This window comes from Ambystoma mexicanum, chromosome 2q, assembly GCF_040938575.1.
Source record: "Ambystoma mexicanum isolate Mex_15411 chromosome 2q, UKY_AmexF1_1, whole genome shotgun sequence".
Taxonomy (NCBI): Eukaryota; Metazoa; Chordata; class Amphibia; order Caudata; family Ambystomatidae; genus Ambystoma; species Ambystoma mexicanum.
This window is the reverse complement of record NC_090924.1, coordinates 606,574,899-606,591,518: the sequence shown is the minus strand read 5'-3', so window position 1 is coordinate 606,591,518 and position 16,620 is coordinate 606,574,899.

The window sequence follows — 16,620 nt, the reverse complement described above, 5'->3', positions numbered from 1 at the left end:
GAGCTATCGTCCCGGGACGGTATGTTCATTGGATGGCATTTCCGCTGAGATTGTCAACACAACGCTGCATGGCCATAACTACACAGCAGCTGTTATGTTAGCCTTATTGGGAAGTGCTACTGTGTTCCTTTTAAACCATATAGAAACACTGCTTGGAATATCTGTTAGCGTTTCATTGAGAAAATACAGCACTGCTTGGTGAAATGTTGCCATCGATATATCATCCAGTGCTTGTACACGTCCCAAGGGCAAAAACAAGACCACTTTTCTATTTTATGCTACGGGACATTTGTATAGTGCCTAAATGTCATTGTCATAACTTCGATGCGCTTTTGGATGTCTTGGAGTTCAGCAGACTGTAGGTTAAGCAGACCATAGTCTAATGCATGTAGAATAAGGATTTTGCATGATACCATACATTGCAGTTTGTGGAAATGGCATGAAAGTATAGGTTGTGAAGCTATACTGCGCAGAAGAATCGGTATTCAAATGCTCAGTTCCTTAGTATTAGCATGAAAGCCCAAGTGTCCTTGAATAAGCAAAAATAGCCATCCAATATTGTGAATGGTGATTTATTGTGGTCACAGCTGACACGTGTTTCGACCAATACGTCGTCCTCAAGGCTGTTATAAGTAATCAAAAGTGTTTAATTACAAAATACCGTGTACATAAATGAAAATCCACAAATTAAAAACATGAAAGTGAAAAATTGAAATCATAAAAGTGACAAATTGTAAAAGACAAAGAATCACATGGTGGGGTTACATAAGCCAAGATAGATGGTTAACCGTTGGCATTTGTTCAACATTTGCATCAATCCGTAAATTTTCTGAAAGAAATTACCAGTAGGGTGTACATACCCACATTCACTTCAGTATCTGAAGTAACCAATCGGGGGCAGGAGCCAATGCGGGGAAAGAAAGGCGGTATTTTTAACAATATGTCTTTGTAATCAGTGGTTTCTGTAAAGTCTCTAATAATAGTTATCCATAGTGCTGCATGCACAATCCAATTATAATTGTACAGGTTCTGTGAAGTTGAAACATTAAGCTAAGTTGTGCATTGGTGAGTCCCAATAACGTAGGATGCCTGCGTCTTCTGCGCAGAATAGCTGCACAACCTATACTCTCATTGCACTAACTATAATTTGGAAAAGTTGAGCGCACCTCAACCTGTCTTTCACCGGTTTTTGTGTTTTCACCAGTTTGTGGAAATGTTTGTTAGATATGTCTACTACTATAATGTTATATTTATCATTCGTGTGTGTTGGGTGATAGATGGTGTGTGATTTGTGGTAGGTCAATGAATAAGTGATTGCTGGCCTGAGAAAGAGATTCTGCACATGACGGATCTAACTAATAAAGTGGATGCTGGACTGAAAGGCGGAGCCTGCAGCATGTACATTCACAACTATCTATCCCTACAGCACGGGTATTCAACCTCTGGCTCTCTAGATGTGTTGGCTACAACTCCCATCAGTCCTTGGATGCAAAGCCATGCCTTGGGGACCAGGGGAGTTGTAGTCCAAAACAACAGGAGAGCCTCAGGTTGCTGCAGTCCTTTGTCCTAGAGCAACTGATTACAGAGGAGGACTCTATGTTTAGCAAAACAGATGGTTCATGGCTGGAAGCTTTTCAATTAATTATAATCTATGGCATTGCTCTGGGTAACCCTCCAGACCATAATCTTTCAGCCTCCCATGGAATTACCGAAGGGGAAATACCATATGCAGCTTATGATTGGTCCATGGATGGATGGGTTTATGGGTATATGGATGGATAAATGAGGAAGGGAGGAAGGAAGGAAGGAAGGAAGGAAGGAAGGAAGGAAGGAAGGAAGGAAGGAAGGAAGGAAGGAAGGAAGGAAGGAAGGAAGGAAGGAAGGAAGGAAGGAAGGAAGGAAGGAAGGAAGGAAGGAAGGAAGGAAGGAAGGAAGGAAGGAAGGAAGGAAGGAAGGAAGGAAGGAAGGAAGGAAGGAAGGAAGGAAGGAAGGAAGGAAGGAAGGAAGGGACAGAGGGAGGGACAGAGGGAGGGACAGAGGGAGGGAAGGTGGCAGGTAAGGATGGAGGGAGGAAGGGAAGGAAGGAGCCATATCGCTTGGCACTGCCTTTGCCCGGATGCTAAATCACAACAGGTCTAGCTAGGTCTTTGCTTCTCAAACAAAACTTTGCCTGTTGGCCTCTCTTAATGAGTCCCGGGGGACATTATGGAAGCAGATATGTGGTTCGTAATTAGCCTCTGTGAAACAATCCAGATTCGAGTATTTAAATTCGATGTTGCACCACCCTCACAGCTGCATTGTTATAACTACACTGAGCACCATAGTTTGCAGCTGTATTAACTTATGTGTTGTCATTGAAACAGTTTTTTTACACATTTGTGATCAAATCCGAATTAGATTCCTTTTCATAGTTTAATGTAAGATTCACTTTCAATCAGAAATATCTTTGTTATACATTACTCCTGTATTCTCTGGTGTAGGGGTCTGCCAAATGTTTTGGACCACAGATCCTATGATCCCTCAACCATGACTTTGCTTGGAAGTTGTGGTCCCAAACATCTGGAGAGCCAAATGTTGAATACCCCTCCTCGAGTGGAAATTCCAGATTTTCCTTTGGAAATTGTTTCTATTGGATCCTGTTGTTTCACATGGATATTAGGATATTGATTATTAGGCTACACATGTCCAATAGAAAAAGACAAGGGCGATTCTACTGATTACATACATTTACCAACTGAAACCAGTGGACCCTATGCAATTTCATTCAGTGGGATTATTTATATATTTATTGGACATTTGTATGGCGCCTATTCACAAGTGTTTCCAGGCACCATCTCAGTAGCTGCTCATAAGATGCCCGATAATCAGTATAGCATCAAAGGGATAAAGTATACAATATTTATAACGGGTCAAAAGTCAATTACTCTGCAGCTCGTTTTTGGTTAAGTCTGCATGTTTGACTCGGTACTCTGCAACTGGGGCTCCACCATTAGAAGCACTACACAGAGTACCTCTACCAAAAGTGGAGGCGCCTATGCACCTGGAAATTGTGGCACTTTTTGCATTAGACATTAGTGGAACATTCTCCACTATTCCATAAATGGTCTAAACATATTGAGCATCCAGCAGATTTTACCAGGATTGTCACTGTGTTGATCCGGAGACAGGCAAGCAGAACCCTGGTAGCCCCGAGTAATGGCTGCAGGTCATTTACAGTCTCACCTGTTGAGCATGAATGGCTCAGAGGAATGAAATAGTTCACTGAGCTAACTCCATGAAATAAAAACATTCTGCTAAGAGCAAAATTCTAGACTAACACATCTAATTAAGATATGTAACTGACAGGCGAGCAGCTGAGCACATTCTGGAACCATTGATCATTTTGTAACATGAATCTTATGAACTACTTCACATAACAGAAGCCTGGTCCTGGAAAGTCAGTGTATCATGTCTTGTCTTGCTGCAGAATTTACTAGTCTACATCCGATGAGGGAGCAAAGGTGAATCCATGCAAAATATTTGTATATGCATTCCTTGTTCACGTTTGTAGGTGATGCCTTATGAGTTGTCAACATAAGGTGGGCTGTGCAAGGGAAGCCATTGCTTTCATTTTGCTCTCCATCTAATTGTTGTGCCTTTTTAGGGCGTAGGTGGTCAGCAAAGTAGTATTTGCAGCCCTCCTACATCAAGGGAGAGCACTCTATTTTAAACCTGCAAAACATGTTCATGCAGTTGCTAAACTAAAGGATTGCAATGGAATATGGATTGATTTAGCACGGCTAAAGACCAGGCGGATTTCAATGAAACACTGCATGCAAAGATTACTTTTTAGGCAGTGTTCATCGGTCACAAAGCAGAGAGTTATAGTGAACAGTCAAGACACTTCACAATTCCACTCTGCTTTGTGAGCGATTACAATTGCATGCATGGGACCATCGACATGGCTTTTTCAAGGCAATAGGTAATATACAATCCTAGTATTTTACACTGTTTGAGTTCCAAATAATCTGTAATCTCTTTGTAAATACGCTGTACAACAGTGTCCAAAGATACGGCTAAGGAGAGGTTGTGGTTGTTAATTGTATTTGACTTTTTTTCTTTTCATTGTTTACTGCCATACCCAATGATGTAATTGATACATATTGTGTTTTGCATTTGAAATAAAACCACCAAGTACCAACCTCTCCTTACCTGTAACTTTGGACACTGTTATCCAACATAATTACAAAGAGATTACAGACAATATGGGACTCTCACAGTGTAAAATACTTGGACTCTATATTATCTATTGCCTTGAAAAAGCCCTAAGGGCGAAACCTCGGGCCCTGGAGTTGGCACGTTAGGCTGAAATGTCACACAGTATAACTCACTGAATTACTAACTCACCATTACCTCTGAAGTCACATAAATAAGAGATGACTAGTCTCATGTACTAGACCAACTTGTAAAAGACACAATTTTTTTAATACAATCCATGTATTAAGCATTTATTTGTTGTGTTTCTTTGATGATATCAGGGAGAAGCTCTTACAATGGGGACACTTGTTTCAATATTACAAACCTGAGATGTGTTTATCCGGGCTCTACTCTCGTGACAAGCAACACAAAGTGTCAGCTTTTTCAAAAACAAGCGCCACCATGAATCAGTGAATCATTAACATAGACGCATGGGCAGAGGTGTGTGTGCTAAGAACTAAAAGGCCTTGGGCCTCATTACGAGTATGGAGGTAGCCATGCCCTTAATAAGCTGCCTCCATACCGTGTTCCAGCACCGGTTTCCTATAATGAGGAATAACTGGATCATTCCAACATTGGAGGACCCGGTAATTCCTCCTTGAAGGAACAGATCCCCATTCCCATTCGAGCCACCATAGGGCTCAATGGGAATGGGGATGGAGCTAATAACGGTCCCGTTAATAACAAGCCCGTTATTAGCTCCTTGCTCCCCTCGCGGTACCCGGAAAGGACGTCTGGTTTTACCAGACGTCTGTTCCGGGTCCCGCAAGGGAACCTCGTAAATGCGCATCCCGTAATGAACTGTGCCGGTCCCGTACCAGCAACCTTCATTACGGGAGCTCAAGCCTCGTAATGAGGCCCCTTGTTTTAAATGGATAATAGAATGAAATGCAGGCAGATATGGAAATTAGCTCAAAGCAGTGGACCTGCAGATTTTATGAGGGAAGTAGGGTCAGAGTTCAGGAACGGAAGAAATGATGCACTTACCTGCTAGCGTTGCCTGGAGCTGATTATGTCCCTACAGACACAAGCCTCTAAAAGGCAAAATACATGTGAGTACTCTGACCTCGTTGCATTTAGATACATGCCCCATGAATTAATTAAATCTCAGATAGCAATTATTATTATTATTATTAATTTTTTGTAAGGCGGTACATGCCCAAAGGCCTCAGTGCACGCACAAGAGTAATAATCATCATGGGAAAAATCAAAGGTCAAGCCGATATGTAACCAGACACTGAACTAATAAGATTAATCCTTAGAATTAAAGAGAAGGGTTTTAATGGCTTTCTTGAAATGGTGAATATCAGGGGTATTTCTAAGGTGTAATGGAATTGAGTTCCAGACAAGAGGGGCAAGAACATCAAAACTAGTGCCGCCAGAATTCTGCAAAAGATGCTTCCTGTCCTTCCACTGGACTCTTTCGGGACCTCTGAGACTCTCTCTCACTCTCTATTCTCCCCTCTGGCCCGACTCACTCTGCAGGACACACTCTGGATGTTCTGATCTCTTCAGACCTTCCCCTTTCGATCCCTCTCACCACCCTTCTCTCCTGGAGTGATCACTTTCTCCTTTGCTCCCATCTCACCCTCTCTACCCCTCAGGCCAAGCCAACTCCAGCACTGCCACCTACGGTTATCCGACCCATGAGGCGTGTGTCAGTGGAGGCTTCCGCCGCCACTTTCTCCCCTTCCTCCCCCGATGGCTGACTCACACCCTTACACAGCCCTTTCCATGCTCCGCTCTACTATGTCTGATATTCTCGATGTTCTTGCCCCTGTCATGAGGATCTGCATAAAGTGCAAAGCCAAGTGTAGCTCTTGGTACGACTCAGACCTCATCACCCTTAAAAGTGCAGGGTGGCTGAGAGAAAATGGCATGCTTCCAATACATCATCTGACAAACTGGCCTGCCGCCTGCTCCAAATGCAATATCGGCTCTCTGTCTGCACCAAGAAGAGAGCCCACATCCAAGCCTGTGTCTCTGTGGCATCTAACAACTCGGCCAAACTCTAATCTGCAAGGAGCTGGCCAATCCTACTGCAGTCTCTACCTCTCCTGTACTCTCCCAGGCCCACTGCATGGCCATGGCTTCTCATTTCATCTCTAAAACTCAGGACATCCTGTCCTCTCCCTCTTCCTCTCCCCCTCACCCTGTACTGCCTGCTCTTCCTCTGGCCCTTCTTCAGCCACCTCTCCTCCCTCCTTCTCTGTCTTCCCCCTTTTCTCCCCAATCGAGGTTTCTAGACAAGTCGGATCTATGAAAGCTTCGTCAAAACAGGTTCAACCTGTTCCTCCAAAACCATCAAGGACCACATTGACACCCTGGCTCCTGCTCTGGCTGATTTCTGCAACCACTCCATCGCCACTGGAGTCTTCCCCTCACCCCTGAAGCACTCCCTTGTGCACCCTTTTCTTAAGAAACACTCTGCTGACCCTTCCTGCCTGGCTAACTATCATCCAATCTCCATCACTCCTTTCCTATGCAAACTCCTGGAAAAGCTGGCCATCTCCCAGCTTAATCTTCACTCTGAATCTGTTGGTTGTCTCCATGACCATCAGTCTGGCTTCAGAGCTGTCAGAAGCACGGAAACTGCTCTCCTGAATATCCGTGAAGACCTGCGATGCAACCTTGATTCCAACACCCCCTGTGTCCTCATTTTACTTGATCTCTCTTCTGCCTGTGACAAGGTCAACCATGCCATCCTCTTCAACCGTCTACGTGATAACTTGGGTATCACCTATCAGGCCCTGGCTTGGCTGACCTCCTTCCTCTCCGATCGACCCTCCCAGGTCCAACTTGGGTCCTTCCTCTCCTCTATCTCTAGCTCTACCTGTGGTGTTCCCCAGTGTTCTAACCTCTCTCCCTGGTTGTTCACCCAATACCTGGCACTTCTTGCACACCGTATTGCCCCTCTCTGCCCCAACTTTCAACGCTATGCGGTTGACACTCAACTCATTTTCAGGCTCCCTTCTGCCACCAAATCTCCTTCTCTCATCTCTGACTGACTGTCCAGGATGGGTGTGCCGCCAATGACCTCTGAATTGATTCCAGTAAGACAGAGATTCTTCTCATCGGCACACCTGATCCCTCCTTTCCTGTCACTCTCTGATCGGCCTCTCGTGGCCCTCTTCCTGCTCCAACCTTTGAGGATAAAAACCTCGGGGTCATCTTCGACTCCATCCTTTCCTTCTCTCCTCATATCTCTGATGTCTCTAAGAAGTCACACAAACAGCTGCACCTCCTCACAGGTATTCTTCCTTTCCTTTCCTTCCCCCAGAGGCTCACTGTCTCCAGAGCTCTGGCTCTCTCTAGGCTGGACTACTGGACTAATCTGCCTGCCTCTACTCTCTGCCCTCTGCAACTCATCCTAAACACAACTGCGAGACTTGTCCTCGGCCTCAAGCCCAGGGATCGTATATCTCCAGGACTGAAATCTCTTCACTGGCTCCCAGTGGCGGCGAGGATTAAGTTCAAAACCCTCTGCATTGTCCACAAGGCCTTCTGGGGCTTGGGGCCTCAATACCTTCAACTCTCTCTTCCTAAATATCTTCCTTCTCGAGCTCTTTGCTCATCTGCCTCCAACTCCCTCAGGTGTAGTCGCTTCTCCAAGCAGCAAGTTGGTGGTACATCTCTTTCTTCTGCTGGGGCCTCCCTCTGGAACAGCCTCCCAGCCTCACTGAAACTTGAGGAGAACCATCTCCAGTTCCGGAAGCACCTCAAGACCTTCCTCTTTGCTTCTCCTTTCTCTCCTCCTCTCCCCTGCTGATCTCCTGGCTGAATCTGAAACTGCACTGGTTACCTGGCTACCCTCTGATTTCGGGTCTAGGTCCCCTCCCCGCAAGTTACACACCTGCACTGCCCCCCTGGCAACCCTTGCACTTGGGGACTGTTTCAGTATCCCCACAGCGCCTACTAGCACTTGACACCTGATGTCTGCCCTTACTCCTGCACTTGCCACCAGCTGACCACACTTTCATTGATTTATTATTTATTGTCTTTATTTATATTTCTGTTATCCTATGTACTGCACCACCCCCTCACCTTTCCCCCGCACTTTTTCCTCTCCCCCCCTCCCCTGCACTTGTACAATATCAATGTTACCTGGCCTAGTAGGATCGCTACCTCTGTCTTCCCTCTGTTTCCCCTCCCTTCCCTCGTCGCACCTTGAAACACTTGTGTATAGGTGTGTTATAAATGCCATATCATATCATATAATATAGTTTAAAGCGTGGGTGTGAAAGCTTGTCAAGGTCATTAGAACGGAGGGCCCAGGTAACCAGAGCCTTCTGAATTCTCCTCCTCAAATACCTGGGAGCTTGATTAGACAGGCATTTGAATGCCAGAGATAGCATTTTCTGAGTGACACAGGCCCTCATTACGACCCTTGCGGAAAGGGGTTTACGCCGGCGTAATGCATGGCGTACCTTTCCGCCTTACTACGAGTTCCCGTAGCGCCATGGTGCTTTTTTCGCCTGCTTTTTCCGGGCGGAAAAATCCATGGCGCTACGGGACTTGTTGTTAATTACGCCACCGTAATTTACGGTGGCGTAATTAACGCCTTCCCCACTCCCATTATACCCTATGGGGCAAAAATGGGAATGGGGAAGGGTAAATGGGGATTGGGGATTTACCGCCCCGCCAAGGTCGGAATGGGGCGGTAAGTCCGCCAACCCCCATGGCGGAGCTGGCAGCTTTGCGCCATGGACCATGGTGCAAATTGCACCATGGTTCTCCGCCAGGGTCGTAATGAGGGCCACAGTGTTTAAGCGGTAGTCAGTGCGGGGATCTGCAAGCATGAGTTGTATGTTGTGTTCTCACAAGTCCACATACAGCCCTAACTGCATTGTTTTGAACAACCTGCAGTCACCCAACATTCGTTTTAGAAGTGCCTGCAAATAAAATGTGTCAATAGTCAATTTTATAATTGAGAAGGGCTGTGGCCAGTGCAACAGCGTTAGTATCAGAAAAATATGGCTTAATCTGTTATATAAGCGTGCTAGTATATGCACAAGTAGCCTTAATATGTGAGACATGCTTTTTCATATTGAGGTTTGGATCAAGAATTACGCCCACGGACTTGTATTAGCTACGCAATCTGAGATGATAAATTTACCATATTTGTCATAAAGTTTAGTTGGTATATTTGATGCCACGATCATCCAGGAGGTCACAAAGAGGGTGGGTATATAGACTGAAAAGGGTGGCCAAAAGGCAGGCTCCCTGCGGAACACCACAAGAAAGTATCTCTGGAGGTGACATAAATCCTTTGAAGCCACTCTAGCAATTCTAGGTCCTAAAAAGGATGCTAGCCAGGGTAAAGCTGATTTAGAACAATTTTCTATTGTATGGGCAGCAAGACGGTTTGAGGTCAGTAACAACCTTTATTAGGTCTTCTTCTGATATTTCACTGAAGCAAAATTCATCATTCTGAAGAGATAGTGAGGCCTCAGGACTTCCAGTATCTGAGACTGTTATAGTTGAATCTGAATGATTAACTAAAATCTTATCTTGATGTGAATTATGTTTGGAAGCAAACCCTTGTTGAACATCCAAACACTAGGAATCACATTGTATGACAGCAGGAAAAGGGCCAGTGTTGCCCCCAAATTCCTTAAGAATAGAGAAAAGTCCTTTCTGGCAGAATTTGGCACACCTAATTCTTTCTTCAAAGTGGTCCTTTTTGGCAGAGATAATAGCATTCTTATAACTGAGAGCCGCAGTGCAATATGTCATAAGAATCAACTGACCAAGCAATTTCTGCCAGGCTCTTTCAGCTGACCTCTTCATTTTCCTCAACTCAAGAATAGAATCAGAAAACCAAGTTTTACCTAATGTTTCGGGTTTACAAAAATATTTCACCACAGGAGCTAAGATGTCAATATGCCGAGTAGTGATATCCAAAAACGGATTGGTAAGAAGGCAGACCTCATTTGAGTAAGTGAGCTTGTTAATCAGGGGACAAACTGGGCCTCATTACGGGTCGGGCGGTCCGGAATTAACAGTGGCGGTAAACCCGCTGCCACTAATTCCGGACCACCCGATCCCGACCCCTGCAGGCGGAAGGTGATCTTTCCGCCAGGTCTGACCTGGCAGGTTGAACACCTCCCGCCTGCAGGCAGACGTGGAAACACCAGCACCATCACGAGATGGTGCCGGTGTTTCCACTTCCCCATTCCCATTGAGTCCTACGGGACTCAATGGGAATGGGGATTAACACCATTCCGCCTCCGAGACTCCCGGGACACCGGGGCTGTAATGCCCTGGTAATTCTGGGTGTTCCGGAGGTGGAATGGTAATACGAGTCCGGCGGTAACCAGACGGTTTTACCACCGCGGTTACCGGTGGACTCGTAATGAGGCCCACTGTGTTAGCGAAAGCTTCAGGTGAAAAAGGGGGACTATGAAGTACGCAAAGGGAAGTGACATGACAGGAACTGACTGTATCCTAAAGTGAAATATGCACATTGGGCCTCATTACGAGGTAGGAGCTAGCCATGGTGCTGTTAGCACCATGGCTACCCCCTTACCGCATACCGGGTCCGGGTTCTCGGAATGGGTACTTACCGGGTGATTCCAACCTTGGAGGACCCGGTAAATCCCCATTCTGAGAACCATTCCCCATTCCCATTTGAGCCCCGATAGGGCTCAATGGGAATGGGGAAGTAGCTAATAACGGTACCGCAATTTGCGGTACCGTTATTAGCTCTGAAGTCCCTTAGTGGGTCCCGTCCTTAACACCTTGTGAGACCAGGCGTTAAGGAAGGGACCCGTTAAGGGACCTCGGAATATGGAGGTAAGGGATTACCGGCACCCTTACCGGTGCCGGTAATCCCTTACCTCCTACCTCGTAATGAGGCCCATTGTCTTTTCCAACTGAAGAAAGTGCACATTCCATATAAACATTCACCAAAAGAAAAGATTTTTCTGTATTGTTGCTGGCTAAGTATAAAAGGTGAGTACCTTTTATGTCTAAGAAAGAGCAGATTACAATATAAGATGTTTTATAACTGTGTGATAGCAATTTGTGTTGTGTTGTGGCTAAGTGTCTGGCCTAATTTTATTCAGTTTTGCAAACTGAAGTCTATATTTTCCCTTCTGAGTTCTTGTTGCATTGTATTCAAATGAGAATGACAAAGTATTCGGCAACAGCCGAATAGCAAGAAACTATTCGGCTGGAGCTGAATAGCTGCTTTTCAACCGGAATTCGGCCGAATACTTACTTGAAGTCAAAGTTCGGTACACCCCTAATTAAAATCACCAAGCATTAAAAAGTGAGAGGTGGGGTTCATGAAGTCTCCAATGAGAGTCAGTAGCTGTTCTTCAAACAGTAGTATAGACAAGGGGGGGTCTATATAAAGTAAGTACTGCAATGGTATTATTATAGTCTGCTTTATTTTGATAAATGTATATCGATATTAATCCAAGGTTTAGGTGTGTGCGAGTAAATGCATCAAAGGTGTCTTTGGGAATGATAGCGGTGCCCCCTCCTTATCTCTGTAGGCGATGAGTCATACAAATCATAAAGCCTGCTGGTACTGCCAAAGAAGCAGCATGATTGGCGGTGTCAGAGAGGCAAGTTTCTGTTAAACAGACAAGATTGAACTCCTGACTTTCCATACGATCGGCTATTTCTATACCGTGTTCAACAAGCAAACCGGTATTAAGTAAAGCAGTATTCAGATAACATTGAGTAGAAGGTGCACTTTTAGTGTCAACGATCAATTTGTCTGTGCTATCTTTAGGAGATAGAGTAGTACAAGTGGACTTTTCATGTGATCCTTGTGCAAAAGTTGTTATATTATATTTCATCCAAGATATATCAGGCTCAATCAGAGTATTAACAGGGCAGTCTTCATATGCAGTCACCATAAGGTCAATGCTGTTACTTTCAACATCATGGGACTAAAAGTCAAAGGTGTCACCCCAAAGTTGAGTATTTGTTGCAGCAACAATATATGCAAAGGAGTAGCGGAGTAACATTTTAAAAGCTCTGTATACTTAGAATGCTTTAAATATTTGTTAACACCATGTGTATCCTTACTGATGTGATTTCGCGTGATTTCAATTGAGTCCAAAAGTTGCACACTTCTAAGAGGAGTAGCACCGGTCAGAATCAAGGACCTGTACGGAGCAAGGGAACAGAAGAAAATGCAGCCACACAGACACCAAAGACCGGCACAGACCGGCTGGTCACTCACGCGCCAGCGCCCAAGCGCCTGGTTTGCAAATATGTAATGCCCTAGGAACTACAAAAGAAATGGGAATTGTAGTTCAGTCCAATGCCGTTGGTATGGGCCGAGAAGGACTAGATTTCTAACTCCTATCACACTAAGAGCGCAGAGTAGCAATTTAAACTATCTGAAGTTGGAAAAACTGGCCACACAAATAAACATAATAAAATAAACAACGCTAAAAGCTTTTTTTAGAAAGTATGCCTAAATGAATTAGCAGCAATTTCAACTCTAAAATGGTAAAAGGCTAGAAGCAATTAATTGTTTAAACCATTAAACATCCAACAGCATTCAGTTTAAAAAAAAATGATTGAACAAATTTAGGGGGAATCATGTTTACAAGCTATGACACTAAATGGGACAGGTCTTTAAATGAAAGTTTGGGGAAATGTTTTTAAAATAGAATGTCCTAGAATCTACACTTAGCAGGGCATATTAGCCTCTGACAGTTGCTGACTATTAATTAATTCCCTAAGTTTACACAAGAGCAAATTATATCTGGGTTTGTGAACATGGTGTAGCGTGTGACTCACGGATTTTCAGGCACAGAAGGTCTTTTGGACTTGTGAAAACCATAGTTTACATAAAAGAAAAATCCTGAATGGAGTTTTCACCCCATCATAATGGAAGAGGAAGAAGGTTTTTTCCTACCCTTCATTCCCAAGAAATGTATGCCATTTTAAATAACTAGCACAATTTTTCCAAATAACATTGAGCAGAACAGAAAGCATTATGCCTGAAAGTGGACTTCTAATGCCAAGTAAAGTTAATTTGCTGATTCTTTTTCTACTTCAAATTCATAATCTCATGCTTGTGTGACCCTTTAATGCATCATGATATTTAGTACTCCAAAATTAAAGCTTCCACACAGAATCCAAATTTTCTGAATAAATACTCAAGTAAACCAAACCAAACATGCTTGTATATATGTCCAAGCTAGAAACAAATAATGCCCAATATTTTACAGTGAATACATTCCATGTTAAACCCATGTATCTCCAATGCCAACACTTGATGATGCTTTCATAGAAGGTCAAGTATATTGTATTGTTGTTCTAAGAAGGGTTTTAAGTTTGTTTTAATTTAACAAGTGACACCTTTGGATTTTTATATTGAAGAGGATTTTATTCTTTTGTATTTATTTTTACATTTTATTGGAAATGTGTATGGTTTCAAGCACCACAAGACAAGAGCGGGCAGACATGGGATATCATAAGAATACAAAAACAAGAAACCGGTTATATTGGCCTTTTAACAATCCTACTGTGCAAGTGCATTACAAGGTGATAAGTGCAAGGGGGAGGGAACAGAGGGAGAAGTGAATGAGTAGGGTACCTCCATGGGTGGGGGTGGGCAACTGCTAGTCGGGCCAAGGCGGCAAGTGCCAGGACAAAGAGGGGGTAGGAGGAGTACAGTGGACAGGAAGGACTAAGATGGGATAGTCTGAGAAAGGGATCCTGAGGGAAGTGCTGGCAAATGATGCTGGGGGAGGACTGGTGGGTGGTGGTATGGCCCTTGTATGACTCTGAACGTAACAGACCCCAGTCGCAGCAGCAGATAGAGCGTTTAGCACCAAAACGTGAGAGGGAATGACGAGGAGAATAGGATGGTCTTGAGAGGTTTCTGGAACTTAAGACGATCTGGTTCAAGTCTGAGGGGGGGCCTGTGGGGGGTGCCAGCCAAGCAAAGGGATCTACTTCCCACTCTCTGATTGTAGAAACATTTGACCTTCAGAGGGTTGGTGCCAGAAGACCGAAGAACTGTGGCTGGGAGGTATTTTGTGAGACAAAGCTGGATGCAGAGAGGTCCCAGGACCCAGACAGACTTGTGGATGATGCGGAGGGTCTTGAATTTGATCCTTGCAGTCAGTGGGGCCCAGTGGAGAGATGTTAAGGTTGGGGAGATGCAGCCCCTGGACTTGAGGCCAAGGATAAGTCTTGCAGTCCTATTTTGGATTAGTTGGAGGGGGTGAAGGGAGGAAAGAGGAAGGTTGAGGAAGAGGCCATTGCAGTAGTCAAGCCTTGAGAGAACTAGGGCTCTGGAGACATTGAGCTTCTGGGGGAAGGTGAGGAAAGGCAGAATGCCTCTGAGGAGATGACGCTGAAAATTGGATTTCTTGGCACGGTCTGTGATGTGTGGAGAGAAATAGAGAGAGGAGTCAGAGATGATCCCAAGGTGTTTTGCCTCACAAGTTGGTGAGGGGAGGGGACCCAAGAAGTCTAGCCATAGAGTGAGTGGGAAACAAGGAGCAGGCATCCCAAAGAGAAGGATCTCTGTCTTGCTAGCATTCAGGCAGAGATCATTGGCAGAGTACCATGCCTGAATAGCAGTCAGGCAATCAAGAATGTGGGAGGAAGAGGAGAAGGTAGAGTTAGGGGAAAGCAGCTGAAAAGAGAGCTGTCTGTCATCTGCATAACACTGGAAATGAAGGGCGTGAGTGGAAATCAGTTGGGCCAGTGGTGCAAGGGAGATGTTGAAGAGTCATGGTGATTGATAGAGACCTGAGGGATGCCACAGGTAGAGAGTAAGGCTGAGGAGAGAAAAGGACCCATTTGCATTTTGGAGGGTCTGTTAGAGAGGAAGGAGGTAAGCCAAGCCACACCAGTGCCCTGTCCGTGAAGCCTAGGGTATCACTGAGATGGTTTATGAGGATGGAGTGGTTGACTGTGTCAAAAGCAGAAGAAAGATTGAGGAGGATCAGAACAGAGGGGGTGGTAGAGTCCAGGTTAGAGAGTAGGTTAGAGAGTGTGTGTCCCCAGGTGTTCAGGAGAGCAGTTTCTGTGTCTCTGGCAGACCTGAAACCAGACTTGTGGTCATGGAGTCAGCCAACCATTTCAGTGTGGAGGGTCAGTTGGGGGAATACTAGCTTCTCCATGAGTGTCCCCAAGAAAGGGGTGATAGTGATAGGTCGATGGTTAGCCAGGCAAGAGGGTCACCAGACAGCTTTTTTAGGAGAGGGCGCACAAGAGAGTGCTTCAGGGAAAGAGCCTGTGGCAAAAGAGTGTTTGCAGAGGTCAGAAGGCAGGGGCGAGAGTGTCAATGTTGTCCTTGATGGTTCTGGAGGAGCAGGCCTGTTTAGAGGAGACTATCATAGAGCGGACGACACTAGAGATCTCATCTGGTGCAATGGGAGAGGAGGAGAGTATGGGGAGAGGGGGACCAAATGAGGCGAGATAAGATGGGGGGTGGGAGGGGCCAATGACAGAGAGGACAGGATGCCAAGAGTTTGGGAGGAAAAGTGGGAGGCCACTGCAGAGCATAAGGCCTGAGAGCGAGGAGGAGGAGAGGAGACTGTGGTAGAGTCTCCTGTGATGTTTGTGTGTCTTGTGATAGTAAACATTAATGAGATAATAGCAGACATTTTGCTTTTTTTCATGTAGACAAGCTGCCTGTATTTACGTGGAATCGTGTGGGTGACTATCCCCAGTATTGAAAGTTAGGGAAGCACAAATAATTTGATTTAGTTATGTTATGTTAGCTGGTCGAGGGTAATGTACATTTAGGGCAGGGTGTTAGTCAAATAGCATATATTTCAAAGGTGAGTGGTTGTGTAAACAGCTGGACTAAATCTCTCATGGGACACAGCTGTATCCTGTGGGATGTAGCACACAAGGGTCTGGAGAAGAAGGTCTGAAGCATATTAGTTTTATATTTTCTGAAGAGCGAAATCTGGAACAATAAATCAGCAATAAACTAAATCATTGACTTAAATGTAAAAAAAACATTTTTTGATTTATTTTTCACATAATGTCATCTCTGATTCAAAAAACAAAAATAAAACAATGCAATTTCTCATCCATTAATTCAATTCATTCAAGTTGTACAACAATGTGCAGGAGACCATTTCATTTAGAAAGGGTGAAAGAACATAAGGAATATAATGCACTCTCAATTAATTTCATGTTTGCGTGTAGTAATGCGCTAATAATTGTTTCTGTTTTATATATACTTTCAACCTAACACTAATGATTTGGACTGTATTGAACGCAAGATTTTGTATTTATTTTGTATTACTTCCTAATAACACATTAAAATTACAGTAGTAGCTTTCAATCAATACCCAACCAATAAAATGTGATTTTTTTCAAGAATAACTTGATTGTTTACTGTTGACTAGTTAGGTTTTTTAAATGTATGTTACACTTTATGGG